Here is a 12,835-nt window from a genome sequence, read left to right on the forward strand (position 1 = left end):
TTTGGAGCCAAATTCTGGCTCTCTGCACGTATTCGCAGTTTGAAATTACCACTTTTTATACCCAACATATGCCAAGTGCTGAAAGCGGCGTTTGGTCACATTTGTCCCAAACCTCCCCGCAGTTTTCAAAATATGCCAAATATCCCAATTTAGAGGCCTGAGCAATATTTTGGAGCCAAATTCTAGCTCTTTGCACGTATTCGCAGTTTGATATTACGACTTTTTATACCCAACATATGCCAAGTACTGAAAGCGGCAGTGAGTCACATTTTGCACAAACTCCCCTGCTGTTTTCAAAATATCCCAAATTTCCCAATTTCGAGGCCTGAGTCACATTTTGGAGCCAAATTCTGGCTCTCTGCACGTCTTCGCAGTTTGAAATTACCACGTTTTATACCCAACATATGCCAAGTCCTGAAAGCGGCAGTGAGTCACATTTTGCACAAACTCCCGTGCACTTTTTGAAATATCCCAAATATCCCAATTTCGAGGCCTGAGCCATATTTTGAAGCCAAATTCTGGATCTCTGCACGTATTTGCAGTTTGAAATTGCGACTTTTTTATACCCAACATATGCCAAGTAATAAAAGCGGCAGTGAGTCACATTTTGTCCAAACTCCCCTCCAGTTTTCAAAATAACGCAAATATCCCAATTTCGAGGCCTGATCCATATTTTGGAGCCAAATTCTGGCTCTTTGCACGTATTCGCAGTTTGAAATTACATCTTTTTATACCCAACATATTCCAAGTACTGAAAGCGGCGTTTGGACACATTTGTCCCAAACATCCCTGCAGTTTTCAAAATAGCCCAAATATCCCAATTTCCAGGCCTGAGCCATATTTTGGAGCCAAATTCTGGCTCTCTGCACGTATTCGCAGTTCGAAATTACGTCTTTTTATACCCAACATATGCCAAGTACTGAAAGCAGCAGTGAGTCACATTTTGCACAAACTCCCTTGCAGTTTTCAAAATATCTTAAACGTCCCAATTTAGGGCCTGAGCCATATTTTGGAGCCAAATTCTGGCTCTCTGCACGTATTTGCAGTTTGAAATTGCGGCTTTTTTATACCCAACATATGTCAAATACTGAAAGCAGCTTTTGGTCATATTTGTCCCAAACTCCCCTGCAGTTTTCAAAATATCCCAAACTTCCCAATTTCGAGGCCTGAGTCATATTTTGGAGCCAAATTCTGGCTCTCTGCACGTCTTCGCAGTTTGAAATTACCACGTTTTATACCCAACATATGCCAAGTCCTGAAAGAGGCAGTGAGTCACATTTTGCACAAACTCCCCTGCAGTTTTCAAAATATCCCAATTTCGAGGCCTGAGCCATATTTTGGACCCAAATTCTGGCTCTCTGCACGTATTCGCAGTTTGAAATTACGACTTTTTTATACCCAACATATGCGAAGTACTGAAAGCGGCATTTGGTCACATTTGTCCCAAATTTTCCTGCAGTTTTCAAAATATCCCAAACATCCCAATATCGTGGCCTGAGCCTTATTTTGGAGCCAAATTCTGGCTCTCTGCACGTATTCGCAGATTGATATTACGAATTTTATACCCAACATATGCCAAGTACTGAAGGCGGCAGTAAGTCACATTTTGCACAGACTCCCCTCCAGTTTTCAAAATATCCCATATATCCCAATTTCGAGGCCTGAGCCATATTTTGGAGCCAAATTCTGGGTCTATGTACGTATTCGCAGTTTGATATTACGACTTTTTATACCCAACATATGGTAAGTCCTGAAAGCGCCAGTGAGTCACATTTTGCACAAACTCCCCTGCAGTTTTCGAAATATCCCATATATCCCAATTTCGAGGCTAGAGCCATATTTTGGAGTCAAATTCTGGCTCTCTGCACGTATTCGCAATTTGAAATTGCGACTTTTTTATACCCAACATATGCCAAGTACTGAAAGCGGCGTTTGGTCACATTTGTCCCAAACCTCCCTGCCGTTTTCAAAATATCCCAAATATCCCAACTTCGAGGCCTGAGCCATATTTTGGAGCCAAATTCTTGCTCTCTGCACGTATTCGCAGTTTGATATTACGACTTTTTATATCCAACATATGCCAAGTCCTGAAAGTGGCAGTGAGTCACATTTTGCACAAACTCCCCTGCAGTTTTTGAAATATCCCAAATATCCCAATTTCGAGGCCTGAGCCATACTTTGGAGCCAAAGTCTGGCTCTCTGCACGTATTCTCAGTTTGAAATTACGACTTTTTATACCCAACATATGCCAAGTACTGAAAGCGGCGTTTGGTCATATTTGTCCCAAACTCCCCTGCAGTTTTCAAAATATCCCAAACTTCCCAATTTCGAGGCCTGAGTCATATTTTGGAGCCAAATTCTGGCTCTCTGCACGTATTCGCAGTTTGATATTACGAATTTTTATTCCCAACATATGGTAAGTCCTGAAAGCAGCAGTGAGTCACATTTTGCACAAACTCCCCTGCAGTTTTCGAAATATCCCAAATATCCCAATTTCGAGGCCTGAGCCATATTTTGGAGCCAAATTTGGGATCTCTGCACGTATTCGCAGTTCGAAATTACGTCTTTTTGTACCCAACATATGCCAAGTACTGAAAGCGGCGTTTGTTCATATGTGTCCCAAAGTCCCCTGCAGTTTTTAAAATATCCCAAACATCCCAATTTCGAGTCCTGAGCCATATTTTGGAGCCAAATTCTGGCTCTGTGCACGTATTTGCAGTTTGAAATTGCGACTTTTTTTATACCCAACATATGTCAAGTACTGAAAGCGGCGGTTGGTGCTATTTGTCGCAATCTCCCCTGCAGTTTTCAAAATATCCAAAACTTTCCAATTTCGAGGCCTGAGTCATATTTTGGAGACAAATTCTGGCTCTCTGCACGTATTCGCAGTTTGATATTACGAATTTTTATACCCAACATATGCCAAGTACTTAATGCGGCGTTTGGTCACATTTATCCCAAACATCCGTGCAGTTTTCAAAATATCCCAAATATCCCAATTTAGAGGCCTGAGCCATATTTTGGAGCCAAATTCTGGCTCTCTGCACGTATTCGCAGTTCGAAATTACGTCTTTTTATACCCAACATATGCCAAGTACTGAAAGCGGCGTTTGGTCACATTTGTCCCAAACCTTCCTCCAGTTTTCAAAATATCCCAAACATCCCAATTTCAAGGCCTGAGCCATATTTTGGAGCCGAATTCTGGCTCTGTTCACAGTTTGATATTACGACTTTTTATACCCAACATATGCCAAGTACTGAAAGCGGCAGTGAGTCACATTTTGCACAAACTCCCCTTCAGTTTTCGAAATATCCCAAATGTTCCAATTTCGTGGCCTGAGCCATATTTTGGAGCCAAATTCTGGCTCTCTGCTCGTATTCGCAGTTTGAAATTGCATCTTTTTTATACCCAACATATGCCAAGTACTGAAAGCGATGTTTGGTCACATTTGTCCCAAACCTCCCTGCAGTTTTCAAAAAATCACAAATACCCCAATTACGATGCCTGAGTCATATTTTGGAGCCAAATTCTGGCTCTCTGCTTGTATTCGCAGTTTGATATTACGACTTTTTATACCCAACATATGCCAAGTACTAGACGCAGCAGTGAGTCACATTTTGCACAAACTCCCCTGCAGTTTTCAAAATATCCCAAACATCCCAATTTCGAGGCCTGAGCCATATTTTGGAGCCAAATTCTGGCTCTCTGCAAGTATTCGCAGTTTGAAATTGCGACTTTTTTATGCCCAACATATGCGAAGTGCTGAAAGCGGCGTTTGGTTACATTTGTCCCAAACCTTCCTGCAGTTTTCAAAATATCCCAAACATCCCAATATCGAGACCTGAGCCATATTTTGGAGCCAAATTCAGTCTCTCTGTTCCTATTCGCAGTTTGAAATTGCGACTTTTTTATACCAACATATGCCATGTACTGAAAGCGGCGTTTGGTCACATTTGTCCCAAACCTCCCTGCAGTTTTCAAAATATCCCAAATATCCCAATTTCGAGGCCTGAGCCATATTTTGGAGCCAAATTCTGGATCTCTGCACGTATTCGCAGTTTTATATTTCGACTTTTTTATACCCAAAATATGCCAAGTACTGAAAGCGGCAGTGAGTCACATTTTGCCCAAACTCCCCTCCAGTTTTGAAAATAACGCAAATATCCCAATTTCGAGGCCTGAGCCATATTATGGAGCAAAATTTTGGCTCTCAGCTCGTATTCGCAGTTTGAAATTGCATCTTTTTATACCCAACATATGCCAAGTACTTAAAGCGGCGTTTGGTCACATTTATCCCAAACATCCGTGCAGTTTTCAAAATATCCCAAATATCCCAATTTCGAGGCCTGAGCCATATTTTGGAGCCAAATTCTGGCTCTCTGCACGTATTCGCAGTTTGAAATTACATCTTTTTAAACCCAACATATGCCAAGTACTGAAAGCGGCGTTTGGTCACATTTGTCCCAAACATCCCTGCAGTTTTCAAAATATCCCAAATATCCCAATTTCGAGGCCTGAGCCATATTTTGGAGCCAATTTCTGGCACTCTGCATGTATTCGCAGTTCGATATTACGAATTTTTATACCCAACATATGCCAAGTACTGAAAGCGGCAGTGAGTCACATTTTGAACAAACTCCCCTGCAGTTTTCAAAATATCCCAAACGTCCCAATTTCGAGGCCTGAGCCATATTTTGGAGCCAAATTCTGGCTCTCTGTACGTATTCGCAGTTTGAAATTGCGACTTTTTTATACCCAACATATCTCAAGTACTGAAAGCGGCGTTTGGTCATATTTGTTCCAAAATCCCCTGCAGTTTTCAAAATATCCCAAACTTCCCAATTTCGAGGCCCGAGTCATATTTTGGATCCAAATTCTGGCTCTCTGCATGTATTCGCAGTTTGAAATTACCACTTTTTACACCCAAGATATGCCAAGTCCTGAAAGCGGCAGTGAGTCACATTTTGCACAAACTTCCCTGCAGTTTTCAAAATATCCTAAATATCCCAATTTCGAGGCTGAGCCATATTATGGAGCTAAATTCTGGCTCTTTGCACATATTCGCAGTTTGAAATTGCGACTTTTTTATACCAACATATGCCAAGTACTGAAAGCGGCGTTTGGTCACATTAGTCCCAAACCTCCCTGCAGTTTTCAAAATATCCCAAACATCCCAATTTCGAGGCCTGAGCCATAATTTGGAGCCAAATTCTGGCTCTATGCACATTTTCACAGTTTGATATTAAGAATTTTTATACCCAACATATGCCAAGTCCTGAAAGCGGCAGTGAGTCACATTTTGCACAAACTCCCCTGCAGTTTTCGAAATATCCCAAATATCCCAATTTCGAGGCCTGAGCTATATTTTGGAGCCAAATTCAGGCTCTCTGCACGTATTCGCAGTTTGAAATTACGACTTTTTTATACCCAACATATGCGAAGTACTGAAAGCGGCGTTTGGTCACATTTGTCCCAAAGCTTCCTGCAGTTTTCAAAATATCCCAAACATCTCAATATCGAGGCCTGAGCCATATTTTGCAGCCAAATTCTGGCTCTCTGCACGTATTCGCAGTTTGATATTACGAATTTTATTACCCAACATATGCTAAGTCCTGAAAGCGGCAGTGAGTCACATTTTGCACAAACTCCCCTGCAGTTTTTGAAATATCCCAATTTCGAGACCTGAGCCATATTTTGGAGCCAAATTCTGGATCTCTGCACGTATTCGCAGTTTGAAATTGCGAATTTTTTATACCCAACATATGCCAAGTAGTGAAAGCGGCTGTGAGTCACATTTTGCACAAACTCCCCTGCAGTTTTCGAAATATCCCAATTTCGAGGACTGAGCCATATTTTGGAGCCAAATTTTGGCTCTCTGCACGTATTCGCTGTTCGAAATTACATCTTTTTATACCCAACATATGCCAAGTTCTGAAAGCGGCGTTTGGACACATTTGTCCCAAACATCCCTGCAGTTTTCAAAATATCCCAAATATCCCAATTTCGAGGCCTGAGCCATATTTTGGAGCCAAATTCTGGCTCTTCGCACGTATTCGCAGTTTGATATTACGACTTTTTATACCCAACATATGCAAAGTCCTGAAAGCGGCAGTGAGTCACATTTTGCACAAACTCCCCTGCAGTTTTCAAAATATCCCAAATTTCCCAATTTCGAGGCCTGAGTCATATTTTGGAGCCAAATTCTGGCTCTCTGCACGTCTTCGCAGTTTGAAATTACCACGTTTTATACCCAACATATGCCAAGTTCTGAAAGCGGCAGTGAGTCACATTTTGCACAAACTCCCCTGCAGTTTTTGAAATATCCCAAATATCCCAATTTCGAGGCCTGAGCTATATTTTGGAGCCAAATTCTCGATCTCTGCACGTATTTGCAGTTTGAAATTGCGACTTTTTAATACCCAACATATGCCAAGTAATAAAAGCGGCAGTGAGTCACATTTTGCCCAAACTCCCCTCCAGTTTTCAAAATAACGCAAATATCCCAATTTCGAGGCCTGATCCATATTTTGGAGCCAAATTCTGGCTCTCTGCACGTATTCACAGTTTGAAATTACGACTTTTTTTTATACCCAACATATGTCAAGGACTGAATGCGGCGTTTGGTCATATTTGTCCCAAACTCCCCTGCAGTTTTCAAAATATCCCAAACTTCCCAATTTCGAGGCCTGAGTCATATTTTGGAGCCAAATTCCGGCTCTCTGCACGTATTCGCAGTTTGAAATTAAGACTTTTTATACCCAACATATGCCAAGTCCTGAAAGCGGCAGTGAGTCACATTTTGCACAAACTCCCCTGCAATTTTCAAAATAACGCCAATATCCCAATTTCGAGGCCTGAGACATATTATGGAGCCAAATTCTGGCTCTCTGCACGTATTCGCAGTTTGATATTACGAATTTTTATACCCAACATATGCCAAGTACTGAAAGCGGCAATGAGTCACATTTTGCCCAAACTCCCCTCCAGTTTTTCAATATAACGCAAATATCCCAATTTCGAGGCCTGAGCCATATTTTGGAGCCAAATTTTGGCTCTCAGCTCGTATTCGCAGTTTGAAATTACGTCTTTTTATACCCAACATATGCCAAGTACTGAAAACGGCGTTTGGTCACATTTGCCCCAAACCTCCCCAAAGTTTTCAAAATATCCCAAATATCCCAATTTCGAGGCCAGAGCCATATTTTGGAGCAAAATTCAGGCTCTCTGCACGTATTCGCAGCTTGAAATTACGACTTTTTATACCCAACATATGCCAAGTCCTGAAAGCGGTGTTTGGTCACATTTGCCCCAAACCTTCCTCCAGTTTTCAAAATATCCCAAATATCCCAATTTCAAGGCCTGAGCCATATTTTCGAGCCAAATTCTGGCTCTGTTCACGTATTCGCAGTTTGATATTACGACTTTTTATACCCAACATATGCCAAGTACTGAAAGCGGCAGTGAGTCACATTTTGCACAAAATCTCCTTCAGTTTTTGAAATATCCCAAATATCCCAATTTCGAGGCCTGAGCCATATTTTGGAGCCAAATTCTGGCTCTCTGCTCGTATTCGCAGTTTGAAATTGCATCTTTTTTATACCCAACATATGCCAAGTACTGAAAGCGACGTTTGGTCACATTTGTCCCAAACCTCCCTGCACTTTTCAAAATATCCCAAACATCCCAATTTCGAGGCCTGAGCCATAATTTGGATCCAAATTCTGGCTCTATGCACGTATTCGCAGTTTGATATTACAAATTTTTATACCCAACATATGCCAAGTCCTGAAAGCGGCAGTGAGTCACATTTTGCACAAACTCCCCTGCAGTTTTCGAAATATCCCAAATATCCCATTTTCGAGGCCTGAGCCATATTTTGGAGCCAAATTCTGGATCTCTGCACGTATTCGCAGTTTGAAATTACGACATTTTTATACCCAACATATGCCAAGTCCTGAAAGCGGCAGTGAGTCACATTTAGCACAAACTCCCCTCCAGTTTTCAAAATAACGTAAATATCCCAATTTCGAGGCCTGAGCCATATTTTGGAGCCAAATTCTGACTCTCTGCTCGTATTCGCAGTTTGAAATTACATCTTTTTATACCCAACATATGCCAAGTACTAAAAGCGGCGTTTGGTCACATTTGTCCCAAACATCCCTGCAGTTCTCAAAATATCCCAAATATCCCAATTTCGAGGCCTGAGCCATATTTTGGAGCCAAATTCTGGCCATTTCTGGGCCTGTACCCGGGCCATTTCTGGGCCTGTACCCGGGCCATTTCTGGGCCTGTACCCGGGCTATTTCTGGGCCTGTACCCGGGCCATTTCTGGGCCTGTACCCGGGCCATTTCTGGGCCTGAACCCGGGCCATTTCTGGGTCTGTGCCCAGGCCATTTCTGGGCCTGTACCCGGGCCATTTCTGGGCCTGTACCCTGGGCCATTTCTGGGCCTGTACCCTGGGCCATTTCTGGGCCTGTACCTGGGCCATTTCTGGGCCTGTACCCGGGCCATTTCTGGGCCTGTACCCGGGCCATTTCTGGGCCTGTACCCCGGGCCATTTCTGGGCCTGTACCAGGGCCATTTCTGGGCCTGTTCCCGGGCCATTTCTGGGCCTGTACCCGGGCCATTTTTGGGCCTGTACCCGGGCCATTTCTGGGCCTGTACCCGGGCAATTTCTGGGCCTGTCCCCCTCCCCGCTCAGCTCGTTGTCGCCGTGTGGGGGCTTCGTGGGCGGCTGCCGGAGTGTGATGCTCCTTGGGACAGTCCTCTATCCTTTTCTAGCTATGTGCTCCTGCTGCCGTCCTCTCCAATTCTGCTGGGCATCTTTTCCTTTTCCGTCTGTTTCATTTTTCTCCCCCCTCTTCTCCTATCTGCTTGCCGTTTCCTGCCGACCTTTTGCTCGTTCTGGTTCTTCCCTTGGACTTCTTCTATTTTGACGCCCGGGTGCTTGAGGAGGCATACTCTTGCACCCGTAGAACTGTAGTACCCGACGTCGAGAGCGAGGGGAACCTTTTATTGTCAATCCCCTTTTCGTCACTGAACCCGATCTCGACGGACTGTCGGTTTCTTAAGGTGGCGTTTGTGGGGCGTATACTCACGACGCACCCCTAGGAGGCCCCGACAAGATCGGCGATAGCTTCTTGTTGGGTGTCCTGCCTCTAATTGTGGCTCCATGGTGGGTGTGGGGGCACATTCGTGAATGAATTCTTCTTTTCGTCAAGATGATAACCCCTGTTTCGACTGCTTCTGGCTTACCTTCTCAGGCTCGTGGGGTGGGCGACCAAGCCCCCGAGTCGGTCCGTATTGGAAGACCGGGCTCTGTAGCCTCCGCTGCATTGGGCCCCGACCTTGCTCCTCCTTTGGCCTCTCTGACTCCTTCCCCTGGCTCCCCTCCCTCCTCTGTGGTTGGGTCGAGCCCCAAGCCCCCAGTGGTGACTACCTCGTCCCCTGGCGCGGCTCCTTCTCTAGTTGTAACTACTGCGCCTTTTAACCCCTCTCTGGGGGTTCTCACCGCCGTCCTCGTCACGGCCGCCCTCGCTCGATTCCTTCCAGTTCTGCTACCTATCAAGCCTTGTTTGGTCCCGCTTCGTGGGCCAAATATTTTGATCTCCTCCCTCTTGATTCTGCGCTTCCTGACGATTTCTCCCTCCATCGACATCTCATTGATTCCGTGGATGCCTCCATTACTTTCAACCCCACTCGTCTCGGTACACGTGTCGTTGCTGCTCCTTCTCAGGATGCTGCTCCTTCTCAGGATGCTGCTTCCCGCTTGGCTGCCTTATCCTGCCTTAGCGAGACCCCCGTTCGGGTCTCGAAGAACGTTCAGTTGAATGCCAGTGTTGGCACTATTTTGCTCCCGCCCCATGTTGCGACCGGTGTTCGGGACCTGCGCGACTGCCACGACGATATTCGACATATCCTCGCTGCCCAGGGCCATTCTATTCTCCAGGTGGACACGTTTACTCGTCCCCCTCGTGGTAGTCGACGTCAACCCCTCCGGGTTGTGAAGATTACCTTTGATGGTAGGACCCTTCCACCCTCTGTCATTCTTGCTGGTGCCAGGTGCTCTGTCCAGGAGTACATTCCTTCTCCTCGGCTCTGCAACAAGTGCTGGAGGTTTGGGCATGGTGCCCTCCGCTGCTCCGGGACTGTCTCTCTCTGTCCTTTGTGTGGTGGCGAAGGTCACTCTAAGTCGGAGTGCACTTCTCCCCAGGCTCGTTGCCTCAACTGCGGTGAGGCCCATCCTACCTTCTCCCGTGCGTGTGTCCATTACAAGCTTGAGGCAGCCGTCCTCAACCTGAAGCACCGGGAGCGTTTATCTTTTCCTGAGGCGAGGCGCCAGGTTCGCCGGCTCCCGCCTTATGCTAATATCTCTTATGCTCGCGTGTTGCGCTCTTCCTCTCCTCGTCCTTCCCGCCTTCCTCAGACTCACAACCGTTTCCGGGCCTTGGACCCTGATGCGCCCACTGCCCCCTCCTCTGTTCCTTTGGGTTCTCTCCCGAAGGATCCTCCTCCTGGTCCTCTGTCTGGGGTTCCCCTTCCTTCTACCCGGTCTGTCGTGTCTTCTGTGTCTTCTTCCTCGTCCCCCTCCGATCCTCCTTCCCATCCTCTTCCTCCATCTATCGGCTCTCCCCACCGCCTGTCGGTGCGGGCGGATGTCCATCGCTCTCCTAACGGCCGTCGTGTGTGCTCTCGTTCGGCTTCTCCTGTTGAGACACTGGAATCCGTTGCCCGGTACGTAGTTGCTGGGACACCGGTCTCTTTAAGTCAGAAGCGTAAGCCTGGCTCCTCTCCTTCCTCTTCCCCGGCGGGTAAGAAGGCTTCGCTTTCTTCCTCAGCTCCTCCTTCTGGCTCTGTTGCTCCTTCCCCTCCCGTTTCAGTGCTTGCGCCCCCTGTTCCTGCTATGGAGGTTTCTTTGGCCCCTGCTTCCCTTTCGGTTGCTGCTCTTGCTGGGGTGCGCTCCCCTCTTTCTACTCCCCCTGTTCCTGCTGCTGTCCTTGACTGCTCCTCTCCGTTGTCTCCTCCTCTTCCTCCTCCTGCTCCTCCTCCGGACCCTGCCCGCCCACCTCTGATCTGTTCTCCCGTTTCCTTCCCTCCGTCTTTGCTCAGTTTACCCATGCCCCCTAACCCTGACTTTGCTGACCCTGATCCCGAACCTGATATTCTTTAACGTGCTCTGTTGCTTTTTCGCCTTTGTTTCTTCCTTGTTCTCTGTTTTTGTCCTTTCTCTTCTCGTCGTTCTCCATTCTTCAATGGAACGTTCAAGGTTATTACGCCAATTCCCTCGAACTCCAACTTCTGATTTCGCGGTTTTCGCCCCTTTGTGTCTGTCTCCAGGAGCCAATGCTTGGTGCTCGTCCTGGTCGTTTTCGTGGCTATTCCTTTCTTTCCCCTCCCCCAGCCATTGCTGGGGCTTCTAATTCTTCTGCTCTCTTGATTCGGGCTGATGTTCCCTTTGTTCCTTTACTTTTTCCTTCGCCTCTCCATTGTTCTGCTGCTCGTATCTTTGTGGGGAAATGGTACACAGTTTGTTCCATTTATCTCCCCCCGAGTGTCCCGCTCTCTCTTCCTGATTTGAAACACCTCCTAGACTCCTTGCCGAAGCCTGTGCTCCTGCTGGGTGACTTCAATTGTCGTCATTCTCTTTGGGGTGACGTTCTGACGAATACCCGGGGTCGCCTCCTTGAGCCGTTTCTCCTCTCTTCTTCCCTGTCTCTTCTGAATTCTGGTGAGCCCACTCATTTGGACTCTTGGACTCGCACCCTTTCTTGTCTTGATCTTTCTCTCTGCTCTTCTTCTCTTTACTTAGATTTCACGTGGCAGGTTCTTGATGACCTCCATGGAAGTGATCATTTCCCCATCCTTGTTTCCTTTTTCTCTTTTCGCCCTTCCCTCTCTTTCCCTAGGTGGCAGTTTGCTAAGGCAGACTGGACCCTATTTACCCTCAGTGCTGCTCTCTCTGACCTCTCCCTTCTGCCTCTCTCTCTCACGCTCTCCTCCTTTTTCATGACACTGTCTTCAACGCTGCCCTCCGCTCTATTCCTCGCTCTTCCTCTCGGGGTCCACGGAAGTGCGTTCCCTGGTGGAATGCGGACTGTGCTCGGGCTGTCCGCTGTAAGCGTGCAGCCTGGAAGAGGCACCGCCGTAGGCAGACGACCGATTATTTTCTTTTCTTTCGGAAAGCGAGTGCGGTGGCCCGTAGGGCCATCCGTACGGCTAAACGTGAATGTTGGGCATCTTATGTCTCAACAATTACGTCCGAGACCCCTCTGGCCCAGATCTGGAAGCGTATCCGCAAGATAGCGGGTAAGTTCGTTCCCGATGTTTCACCGGTCCTTCACCTCCATGATACTCTTGTGGCGGACCCGTTGCAGGTCGCTTCCGAACTGGGTTCCCACTTTTCTTCTGTTAGCTCTGGTCTTCATCTTCCCCAATCTTTCCTTCTTCGTAAACCTGTCCTTGAGTCTCGTCCTTTATATTTCTGCACTCATCTTCAGCTTCCCTATAATGATCCCTTCTCTCTCTCTGAACTTCGTTCTGCCCTGGCCCTCTGCGGTTCTACGGCGGCGGGCTCCGATGGTATTCATTATGAGATGCTTCGCCATCTCCCTCCGTGCACGTCTCAGTATTTACTGAGTCTGTATAATCGGATCTGGGAGTCGTCGTCAGTCCCTGAGGACTGGCTCGATGCCGTTGTCCTCCCTGTTCACAAACCGGGGTCTCTGGGTACTTCCCCTAAGGACTTTCGCCCTATTGCTCTCACAAGTTGTGTCTGCAAACTCTTTGAACGTATGGTTAACGTTCGTCTGATGTGGTTCCTGGAACACCATCAC

The sequence above is a fragment of the Procambarus clarkii genome, chromosome 83 (genome assembly GCF_040958095.1).
Source record: "Procambarus clarkii isolate CNS0578487 chromosome 83, FALCON_Pclarkii_2.0, whole genome shotgun sequence".
Lineage (NCBI taxonomy): Eukaryota > Metazoa > Arthropoda > Malacostraca > Decapoda > Cambaridae > Procambarus > Procambarus clarkii.